Raw genomic sequence first — 12,500 nt, 5'->3', positions numbered from 1 at the left:
CAGCGTCCCCCACTGCTCACTTATCACAGAAATCATGAAGGCAGCGCTCCCGCTCACCTTAATATCATCCAATCCGTAATTCCATTCCAAGTTATTCACCATCAAATTGCCAACACAGTTCCAAATATCCTACTGAGGGGGACAGAAGAGGGTCAAGACTGACCCTCTTCTCCGCCCACCAGCCCAAAGGGCTGTTGCCCCTCAGATGAAACAACCTTTCAATAGATCTTCCATATTTAAACTCAAATTAAGGTTAAGTAAATCAAGCCCAAATTCATTTAAATGAACTCCATCCGACCTATAACATACTGGGTCCCTGCTCTCAAACTCTGCATGCCATATCATATGCACCCCAATATCCTTCAAATATTTCGACAACATAAAATTAACGTACCTACGAGCTCTTTCCACCGCCACAACATTCCTTGCCTCTCTCCATACAAAGCGGGGGATAATCTCTGACTATATTAAAAACCAAAGACGGGTACATCCTCCTCAAAGTTAACAAATCTTCAGAAATTTGATAAACTAACTGTCGTTTCAGCACCTTACCTAAATCATTCCTCCTTAAATGAATCCGCAACACCTAAGGCAACCCCCATTGATTTGCAGATTAATAAATGCCTACAATATCTTGCTCCAGGTCAACCCTCTGTCAAAGGAAAAATCAAAGATCAATGCAGCCAAGGTTCAGTTAAGGTTCCTTTATTCTTGTACAAGGAGACAAAAATGCAGTTCAGAAGTTTGTCTGACATTATACAGGAAATCTTTCACAATTATACCGTTCTGTAAGCCATTGCCCTCTAAGCTGACGTAATTAAATACAACTCTAAGCATTGTTCTAAGACAGGTATTTACTAAGTTTTTCTGCTGCTATAACAATTATAAATGTTCCCATGAGAAAGTTTTCTCAAAAACAACGTGGCCTTGCTGACCACCGGTCTGTAACAGTTTGGTGTTACAAATCGTGATTCTTTCTTACTTCAAGCACAAAGCATATACTGATTGTAGCCTACAGTCTTATCTAGTTCCAGCTGCAGTGTTCATTTAACACAAACAAGGTTACTTGCCTAAGTCTAATAACATTTTAGAATACTTCTTTGTTCTCTTTCCCTAATGCTAGCAAAATTATCTGTTTCTCAGTGTGTGAACAAGGTAATTCACTGAGCTGACCAAAACCAAAAACAGAGAGCACATGCAATTATTTTCAAGCCTGTAACAGAATAAATGTGTTAACCCTTTTAGGCTCCTAATTCAGCAAGCATAATGCTAATACATATATGAATACATATTTTACTATATATGTGAATACATATTTTCTTACACCCTCTAACACCATGCCAAATGACCTTCCATCCAAAACTGTCCAGCCCCAAATTCCTTCCATTGCATCTAATTGCTGCACGCCTAGGCACCCAAAAAAATGAATGAATGACCCAGTATGATGATCCGTCTGCTACCTGAGAGAGAAAAAAAATTATAAAACACCCTAACCCAAATTACTTAATATAAGACATAAAGGCATTGGAAGACAATCTACCCACCATCTTGATGACTTCTATAGAACTACCCTCCTTCACCAAGTCCGATGCCCTACCCATCCAAAAAGAATGAGAAGAAAACTTATCCCTTCCTAAACCAACACTGCAAAGATCGCTTCTCATAATCAAATTCAAGTGTTCTCCCAAAAAACCTTTACCACTAACTGACATAAAAAGCAGACCTTTCACTCTACCCTTCTGCAGCATCAACAGTCTCTTTCCCCAAACCACAGGACACCTCCAACTCACACCAGTTGCTTCCAATACTATCAGGACTCCTCATCATTCCTGATCTGTCTTTGAAGACTGCAGCCGAATTTGCACAGCTTCAGGCAACATCAACACATCCTCCCATAGTATCGAACCCAATAACTCTGACACTCTAAATACTCCACAATACATCCAAATGCTAACCATGCTCCACACCACATACTCGTCCCAAGAGTCACAAACCTTACCCAAACCCTGCAACAACTTATGTAAAATCTCCTTCGTCACCGGCCATCTCTTATCCATGACTCCACCATCAACTCTGCCCCAACCCTTAAAAGCTCGACTCACAACCCAAGGCCTAGTCCAATCCTGCAGTCCAGTCAAACAGGTAAAAGCAGCAATGGCTGCCAATACCACCCTCACTGACCTAACTGGTCTTCCCTGCTCACGTAAAACAGCCAAGTAACGCAACAACAAAACCTCAGACCACTCACACTCTTTGTCCAATAATTGCCTCAAAAACTGATCAAAGTGAAGCAAATCCCTACTATAAGATCTCCTTGTGGACACCACCCATGATTGTAGGACCAGACTGCCAATTACTATTGACCAATCTGCCAAATGTCCTCTGGAATGACTGCCAGCTGGAATGCCACTGTTGGAGCCATCTGTCAGAACCTGCTAAACTGAAAATGAGACAAGCTATCAGCTATCTCATTTTTGACCCCAGGTACATGCAATGCTGTAAATGAAAAATTAATCAACAAGCTTTGCAAAACCAATTTCCTGAGAACAAGCAACAAACAAGAAGATTTAGCCATCTTTCTCTGCAATACTGTCACCACCACAGTATTATCTGAATAGAAAACCACCCGCTTACCTCTTAAACGATCCTGTCAAACCACCAAAGCTGCCCAAATTGGCATCAACTCTAAAAAGGCAACATCCTGTCTCCAGTCTTCTGACCAATGTTCCGACCAAGGGCCAAAACCCATTGGCCTGCAAAGTAAGCACCCATGCCCGTACCCCGTGCTACATCAGTAAACAACTGCAGTTCCCCTTGCTGACCCAGTCTGACTTCCAAAATGAAATCCCATTAAAATGCTCCAAAAATCTCATCCATAACTCTAAATCCTCCCTCACCGACTTATTGACCTGGACTGTGTGATGCTTACTCCTCCACCCCTTCAGAAGAAATGGAACTGACCAACAAAACGTGTGTCCCAGATTCAGAGGCCTACAAGCAAAGTTCATCAAACCCAGCAATTCCATAACATCCCACACCCGAACCTTAGGCTTGGTCTTCACCCAGCATATTTTTTCTTGCAACCATACTAACTTGTCCTGTGGTAAACAAAATAAGCCTCATCCCACGTCTACTGTCAAACTCAAAAATTCCAACACCTTCACAGGGCTCTACAACTTAAGTTTGGCCAAAGAAACTCCAAGGGAGTCACACATATCCACAAACTCACGCAGGGCTGTCTGTGCCTTATCCTGACCTTCACCCTCCAACAAAAAAATCATCTAAGTAGTGAACTGCCTGCTGATCCTCTACCCTCTGCTGCCAAATCCAGTGAAGTGCAGAGCTAAACTTTTCAAAAGTAGCAGTAGCAACTGCACATCCCGTAGGCATGGCAGTGTCGAAATAAAATTTATCTCCAACCACAATGCCCAGCAAAGGCCAATCTTCCTCCCATACTGGCAAAAAATGAAAAGCCAACTCAATGTCTACTTTAACTAACCAGGGATCATCAAAACCTCTGATGACTTGGTTAGCATCATCCAATGATGCATACGTGACCTTAACCTCAGTAGTGGGTATAAAGTAATTGATGGACTTATCCCCAGGGTAGGACAAATGATGAATTAAACAAAATTCACCTTGCTTTTTCTTAGGAACCAAACCTAATGGTGATACTTTAAAGTTAGCAAATGGAGGAGGAACTAAATGGACCCAACAATCTCCCTCCCTGAGCTTCCTTGTCAATCAAATCCTGCAAAATCCCCTTCCTCCCTCTGACAGAATTCAAACATTTTCCCACCCTACTGTCTCCCTCGAACAAGGACTTAATTGAAAAAACCCTTGAAAAACCCTCAATCAGTTCCCGTGCCACAAGTGGCAAGGGGTAATAAGCGAAAAATGACTCCAAAACATGTACCTTAATAGGGTAATGAGTTCCCCGGTCACCTCCTAAATCCACGAAAGGACCCCCCTCTTTGCCCCCAAAAATTAGCCAGGCTCACCCATCTAGGAATGATAACCGAGAACCATCCCAGCCCCTATGGCCCATCAAATAAGATGCCTTCCCACCAACAGGACCCCCACCCCCAACACACTGTGTCATGGCATGAGTCCCCATACACTGTGAACAAATGTGGGAAAATTTATAACCTACCCAAGAACACCTTCCTGTATTAAAACCCCAACATATCCTGGAACTTACCTCTGATGGTTGAGCCAATCTACTACTCCATCCCCATTGTCTGTCATGGTAGAAAGCCAAATATCTGGGTGCCTAACCTCCCATCGCATGGATCTATCCACTGCCTTCCACTTAAGAAACTTCTGATCATACCAATACCAGGCATAGCCTTGTCGTAAACTATGTGCTTCTCTGATAGTCAAAAAATAGGCCAAACGTTGAAGAGCCAGCAAACTATCCTTCTCCAAATAAACCGCCATGTAGTATACGAAACCAAGGACCCAACTGTCCCATGATCTACACTTAAATCTGCCTATCCTCTTGTGACATAAGGCCACCAATGCAGCCAAAAGATCTTTCCCATTAGCTAACTCAGCCTCTGTCAATCGCTGAGCACCTTCAGCATGAAGTAATTTGAAAATATCAACAAATTCCTCCTTCCAAATCTTCTCCTTCAAGACCAAACATATGGTGCCCCAGTCAGACGTAAAGCCTGCAATGCCAACCAATCCCCAGTCTGCGACCAAAATCAGACCCCACCATATCTAGATGAGGCCCAACCACCGGATCAAACAATGATAAGGAATTATCAAAACCACCCTCACTATTGCCTCTAAACCCTGACCCGGTAACTCAGCATGATCCCCTTCACTATTCCCTAATGCTCCCCCTGTAGCCACCGCTATGTCATCACCCCTTGACAGGCCTGATATAGAATTACATGCAGAAGATGAAGGGACCACCACTGGTGTCCCAACTTCCATCATCACTTCTTCTGTTGCTGACTTTCTAGCAGTCTTCACCCTCGACCCCCAGGTTGCAGGCACTGCATGTCTCTTCCTTCGGGTCTTCGGAACCTGGGTACTCGACGAAGCTTCCATAGCTATATCCTTGAAGAGGTCCTCAGCCTGTGCCACAATACTGGCCCACCTCTGTCGCAATTCCTCAGCCATGATACCTAAGAAAAAACAAGAGAAAGTTGCTGTTAAATCACCCATAATGAAAGTCCACACCAACCGGTCCCACTCCTCCCACCTCCCTATATTTCATAGGTAGATACTAGGCTATTGGCCCTAGGGCCTACACAGGCCTAGACAAAAAGGTACCCTGGCTTTCACCACCCAAGAAAATTACTTTCCTGTGCCCCTGTCAAGCAGAACCACAGAAGTGATCCCTGGGGTGAATTTTCTATTACCCATCCAATCATCAAGATTTTTCTTGAATATTGCTAATGAGGAGCTCTGTTTGACATAGATAGGTAGTCTGTTCCAGAGTATGGGAAGTCTCTGGGAGAGGAATCTATCCCTCCAGCATGTTTTGTTTATTGTGGGGGACAAGGTTTAGGTCCCTAGAGCGTGTAGCTTGGAGGGACTGGGATTTTTTTAAGTGGAGCATGTCCAACATCTCTGGGTTTGACATAGCTTGGTATGTTAGGCAGAGATCGCCTCTGAGTAGGTGATATGCGACGGAGTAAAGCTGGGGTTTTTTGAGACAGTCTGTGTAAGGCATCTGTTTGAGGCCAGTAATCCTCTTTGTAAGGTATTTTTGCGGCCTTTCCAGTTGTTGTAGATGTCTTGTGAGGTACATACCAAAAAGGGTGTTGTACACTATAATGGGTCTAATGAGTGATGAGTAGAGGGGAACAATGACCGCTTTTTTTCTGGATGAGAAACCTTTTGTGATGAGGTGTACCATGTAGAAGGATTTCCTGACCACTGTGGTGATGTGATTATCAAAGGAGAGACTACTGTCCACCTGTGTCCCAAGGTCTCTTATCACACTTTCGGTGTTAAGTAGACTACCGCCTATGTGGTAGTTCATGGGCACAGAGTTTTTACCAAAGGGGATGACAATGCACTTTTTGGCATTGAGCTTGAGACCATGGCTTTTACACCAGGCATCTGTCTCAGTGAGGCCCTTTTGTAGGATGTCCATATCGTTAGGAGTTTCGATTATGGTTTCTAGTTTGCAGTCATCTGCGAATTTAGTTAGCCAAAGACCTTCTGTGTTAGCCTGTACTTCAGAGAAGTAGATACCAAACAGGAGAGGGCCCAGGACTGAACCCTGTGGTACTCCACTTGTCACTGGTCTGAAGTCTGATTTGGAGTCTACTACTTTCACAGTGTGGGTTCTGTCAGTAAGCCAGTTGGCAACCCATCTTATGACATAGGGATTTATACCTAGTTTAGTGAGTTTATCTATAATTCCAGAGTGGGGGATGGTGTCGAACACCTTGGCGAGATCTAGATAGGCTGTGTGAACTACCTTACCCTCATCTATGGCTTTGGTGACTACTTCAAAGAAGTCTATCAGGTTTAGGAGACATGATCTACCTTTTACAAATCTGAACTGCGTGGGGTCCACAGTTTGGAGATCTCCAATGTCTTTGTTTATGAGTTCCATGATGATACATTCCATGGTCTTGCAGGCCAGGTTTGTCAGGCTAATGGGGCGGTATTTCCTGGGGTCTGTTGTGGCCCCCCATTTGTGGAGTGGGATAACCATCGTGGCACGCCACTTAATGGGCACAAAGCCTGAGGTGAGGCTATGATTGAACATGGTACTTAGGTGGTGTGCCAGTTCATTCTGTAGTTCATGTAGACAGCAGCCTGGGAAGTTGTCAGGTCCCATGGATGCTGTGTTCTTGGCTTTGGAGAGTGAGGTTTTTACCTGTGCAGCCGTGATTACAGAAACTTTGTATCCTTCCTGTATACAGATTGGCCCTTTAGGGGGTGAAAGGGGGGATAAAGTTAGCTCTGAACCTATCTGCCAGGATGTTGACAATATCAGTTGGTTCTGTATATTTAGTGTCATTGTGCTGTAACTCAGAGCAGATCTGAGTGTTGCCATTGAGATTCTTGACATAGCTATAGAATGCTTTGTGGTTGTCTTTAGAATCAGTGGTGATTTTGTTTTCATAACTAGCTTTGGAGGATTTTATGAGGGATCTCAGCTTCTTACTGAGGCTGACCAGGGAGCTCCTCCAATTGTGGGATTTTACTCTTTTTTGCAACAGTTTCTTTCTTCTGTTGCGGAGTTTGTTTATGGGAGAAGACCACCAGATTGGCTTCCTTTTTTTGGAGGATAGCATCTTGGTTTTGTTAGGGATAGCACAATCCATGCACTCGTGTAAATGCTTATAAAGTGGATTTGTGTAGGATTCAGCAGTCATACCTCTATTGTCCATCTGCATGGGTGTTGTGAAGTTTGCCACTTCTGTCTTAAGAAGCGTGAAGTTGGCTTTGGAGACATTTTTTACGGTTGTTTTCCTAATGGGGGGGTGGGAGCGGGATGTGGATGTCTAGGGTGATTAGCTTGTGGTCAGAGCTGACCAACGAGGAGCTGACCTCTGATGTGGAACACCACTCACCCATGTTGGTGATCACCAGGTCTAGGATATTGCTGCCCCTGGTGGGGGTGTGGATACGTTTATCCAAGGCATTGGAATTGATGATTTCCAGAAAACGTTGAGCAAAACAGTTGGCACATGAGTAGTTTTCCTAGTTATTGGTAGGGTAGTTGAAATCACCCATTATTAGAGTGTCAGGTCGTACCTTAATATTTTCCAGTGTATCAAGAAAAGAGGAGTGGGAATCTTGGAGTATGGTGGGGGTTTGTAGCAAGCTACAATCTGGATTGCGGTTTTGCCCAGAGTTAGTTGAACTTGGATAATCTTGGATGCATTATGCTGAGCAACTAGCTTGGAGTTGTGGATATCCTTAATGAATATGGACATGCCTCCACCTTTAGTGTTTCGGTCCGGGTTTAGTGGCCGAAAGGTGTGGCATGAATTATAGCCTGGCAATGCAGGGGTGCTCTCTGGAGCTTTGAACCAGGTCTCTGTCACTGCACAGATGTCAATGTTCTCCATTTTAAGGAGTGACCCGAGTGAGTGCATTTTGAGATTTAGACTTCTAGCATTGAGTAGCATTACCCTCAGATGTTGCTTGCTTGTACCTGTTACAGTGGTGAATTTGTCATCTGAACCTTTCCTAAAAAAGGCACTATAGGGGTAGCAAGAGCCTTTGCCAGTGTCCGGAATCCCAAGGGAGAGAGGTGCAGGCCATCTCTGGCAAAGCAACGTGGTCTGTCGATCATGTCATCCCAGGCAGACAGATACTGGATTCCCTTAGAATGACACCAGAAGCTTAGCCAATTGTTAAAGTCAATCATTTTGTCCTTGTACTGTGGTATCATTCTGGGTGATGGCTGGATGCTACTCAGGGCCATACCTGCGGAGAGCTCCTCCATGTTTCTTTTCATGTAGTCCAGGGAGGTATGTCTCAGGTCATTCACACCAACATGGACAATGACAGAGTCATATTTGTACTTTTTGTGGAGTGACCTGAGTGCCTGCATTATGTGGCGGATCCTGGCACCTGACAGGCAGCTGACAGTAACTTTTTCCTTGCTTAGCCTGGTGAGTGGAACATCAGTACCTGACTATAGAGTCACCTATGACTAGAGTGTTGGGAACATTATGGCTTATGGGCTGTAGTTGAGAGGCACACTGAGTATGTGGGCTATGTGTCATTTGGGTTGTATTGGGGGGGTGGATGTTGCTTGCATTTCTGCTTTGGGGGTCTCTGTTGTTTGGGCAGATTATTACTGAGAGCCTCTGCGAATGTAGGTGTGTGTTTTGTGCTTCTGTGTGTGTGTTTTGGTGGTGTAGGTTTTGAAGGACTATGTGATGAGTGTGATGCGGTGCAAGTGTCTACCTTCTCCTCTTGACTGTCTAGTCCAGTCTTCGGTGAAGAGAGCTTTACTTCCAGTTTGGCTATATAAGTGCATCTCTCACAGGTCGTAGTGTTGGGTGGTAGGAGGAGAGGGTTGTCTGTGTACATGAGGCAATTGCTGCATTGTCCCAAGATGCCCAGATTCATCAGGTAGACAGGAAAAAACACTGGGAGCTGACCTTTAGACATGCCTGAATAGGTGCTTATTTATTAAGCACTAAAAGCTGTTTTCCTCTAGACAAGTGAGGAACGTTGAGTGCTGTAGTAATTTGTGACTTATTGAGTGCTTACAATGAGTTCTGAACAAGTGCTGAGCTCAAAGGAACAGATTTAAGTGCTAAAACTTAAAAGCTGGCTAGTTGCAAGGGAAATTTTGAAGAGCAGACTTTATGGCGCCAGGAATAGTTTAACCCTAGTTAAGAGGGGGGGGGGCTCAGGAGCTCACAAACAGTCCTGGACACAGCAAATCCGTATCTGGACGAGACCTGCCACAGGAAAGGGGGGAAGCAAGCTTAGAATTTTTTTTTTTTTCAGTAAAAGTGGAAATGGAGAAAGCCGGAACAGAAGCTAATTCAACGTTAAGAATCTGAGTGGGTTGGCCTTCACAAATGTTCTCTATTAGATTCAGCTAATGACACTAGACTGGGAGAAGTGTCACAGATCAAATATACAGTATGAGCGGGCCAATGCAAAGCCACCAAGTATTACAGTTCCTAGCTGTAGCCACCAAATGAAAGTTTTAAACAGATCAAGGAGCAAGCAGACTCTAGAGAATGCTTTTAACTGTAAACAGGCGATTATAGTAATGCACACTACTACAGTTCCTAGCTGTAGAACACAGAAACCTCAAAAAATCAAAAATGCACAGAAAAGCTCGGATAGAGCACTCACAAACAGAAAATACAACTCTCAGTATGAAAAACAGTTTACAGTTAAGTAATTCAGTAAACATGCAATTAGAGTAATGAAACAGTATCTAGCAATGAAAAATACATTTAAAACAGTATAAAACAGTACATAAATGCAGTGAAACAATAAAAAAGCTTTATAACAGTGCAAAATGTAGTAGATCAACTGTATAGCACAATTATAAGCATTTCAGAAATGCAGTTCAGTGAAATAAGTGTAAGAAATAACTTATCCTGTTCTTGGAATTGTAACAAATTTCCACTTAGTTTCAGTAATGCAATGCAATCCACAGCCTGAGCAATACAAGCACAACTTTTTCTAGACACAGGGTTTTCAGAAACTCAATAGTTAATTCCACCCCTACCCTGAACTATGCCATATAAACCCATATTACAAATTATCCCAACTAAATAAACCTTATATGTATATATATATATATATATATATATATATATATATATATATATAATATAAATAATATGTAATATAAAATGCCTGGTCCTCTTTTGTAACAAAAGATTCAAATAAAGGACAGGGGTAGAGATTCATGGCACATGTGATTTTAAAAAAGCTATTTTTCTAGATGATGGCAGCTAATTATAATCCATATTTAATTTAAGTCATTTAATTCAAACTTGTATTAAAATATAGAGACCTGAAATAATTACTTGAAGTCACAGTTCTGTTTTAATTGCTCTTTATTAGACAAAATGTAAACTGTATAGTATTGTCATCATCATCATCTTTCGGCTTTTCCCGTTAGGGGTCGCCACAGCGGATCATCTCTTTCCATTTCTTCCTATCCTCTGCATCTTGCTTTGTCACACCAACCGCCTGCATGTCCTCTCTCACCACGTCCATAAATCTTATCTTAGGCCTTCCTCTTTTCCTCTTACTTGGCAGCTCCATCCTTAGCATCTTTTTCCCAATATACCCATCATCCCTCCTCAGCACATGTCCAAACCAATGCAATCTCGTCTCTCTTGCTTTGTCTCCAAACTGTCCAACATGAGCTGACCCTCTAATAAACTGATTCCTAATCCTATCCATCGTAGTCACACCGAGTGCAAATCTTAACATCTTTAACTCGGCCACATCCAGCTCTGACTCCTGCCTTTTTGTCTATGCCACTGTCTCCAACCCATATAACATAGCTGGTCTCACTACTGTCTTGGAGACCTGCACTTTCACTCTTACTGGTACCCGTCTGTCACAAATCACTCCTGACACTCTTTTCCACCCATTCCACCCTGCCTGTACTCTCTTCTTCACCTCTCTTCCACATTCACCATTACTCTGAACTGTTGATCCCAAGTACTTAAACTTGACCACCATTACCAACTCTACTCCCTGGATCCTCACCATTCCTCTACCCTCCCTCTCATTTACACACATATATTATGTCTTAGCCCTGCTGACCTTCATTCCTCTGCTCTGTAGAGCATATCTGCACCTCTCCAGAGTCTCCTCAACCTGATTACTACTCTCACTACAGATCACAATGTCATCTGCAAACATCATAGTTCACGGGGCTTCCTGTCTGATCTCATCTGTCAACCTGTCCATCACCACTGCAAATAAGAAAGGACTCAGAGCTGATCCTTGATGTAAACCCACCTCCACCTTAAACGGATCTGTCACTCCCCCTGCAATCCTCACCACTGTCACACTACCCTTGTACATACCCTGTACCACTCTTACATACTTCTCTGCCACTCCCGACTTCCTCATACAATACCACAACTCTTCTCTAGGCACCCTGTCATATGCTTTCTCCAAGTCTACAAAGACACAATGCAACTCCTTCTGACCTTCTCTGCATTTCTCCAATAACACTCTCAGAGCAAACATTGCATCTGTAGTGCTCTTTCCTGGCATGAAACCATACTGCTGATCACTAATCATCACCTTCCTTCTTAACCTAGCTTCTACTACTCTCTCCCATAACTTCAAGCTGTGACTGATCCGTTTTATCCCTCTGTAGTTACTGCAGCTCTGCACATCATCCTTATTCTTAAAGATAGGTACCAAAACACTTTTTCTCCACTCCTCAGGCATCCTCTGACTTTCCAAAATTTCATTAAACAATCTAGTTAAAAATGCCACTGCCATTTCTCCTAAGCACCTCCATGCTTCCATTGGGATGTCATCTGAGCCAACAGCCTTTCCATTCTTTATCCTCTTCGTAGCTCTCCTTACTTCCTCCTTGCTAACCTGTTTCACTTCCTGATTCACTACCCCCACATCATCCAACCTGCACTCTCTCTTATTCTCTTCATTCATCAGCCTCTCAAAATACTCTTTCCATCTGCTCAACACACTCTCCTCTCTTGTGAGTACCTTTCCCTCACTATCCTTTATCACACTGACTTGCTGCACATCTTTCCCAGCTCTGTCCCTCTGTCTAGCCAATCGGTACAGGTCCTTTTCTCCCTCTTTAGTGTCCAGTCTTTCATACAACTCTCCATACGCCTTATCCTTAGCTTTCACCACCTCTCTCTTTGCCATGCGCCTCATCTCCTTATACTCTTGCCTACTTTCTTCATCTCTTTGACAATCCCACTTCTTCTTCGCCAGCCTCTTCCTCTGTATACTCTCCTGTACTTCCTCATTCCACCACCGGGTCTCCTTGTCCTCCTTCCTCTGTCCAGATGTCACACCAAGCACCTTTCTAG

The 12,500-nt window shown here is 43.4% G+C and overlaps 1 protein-coding gene across 1 annotated transcript in view; it reads left to right on the top strand.

Annotated features, from left to right (window-relative positions):
- The window catches only part of LOC122808188 (alpha-2-macroglobulin-like protein 1), a 452,973-nt gene that overhangs the window by 216,112 nt on the left and 224,361 nt on the right, over positions 1-12,500 (top strand). The window lies entirely within an intron of this gene.

Source organism: Protopterus annectens, chromosome 8.part0 (genome assembly GCF_019279795.1).
Source record: "Protopterus annectens isolate FY-2018-M chromosome 8.part0, PAN1.0, whole genome shotgun sequence".
Lineage (NCBI taxonomy): Eukaryota > Metazoa > Chordata > Ceratodontiformes > Protopteridae > Protopterus > Protopterus annectens.
The sequence above is the reverse complement of the archived record's forward strand: the minus strand, read 5'-3'. Positions and strand labels throughout refer to the sequence as shown.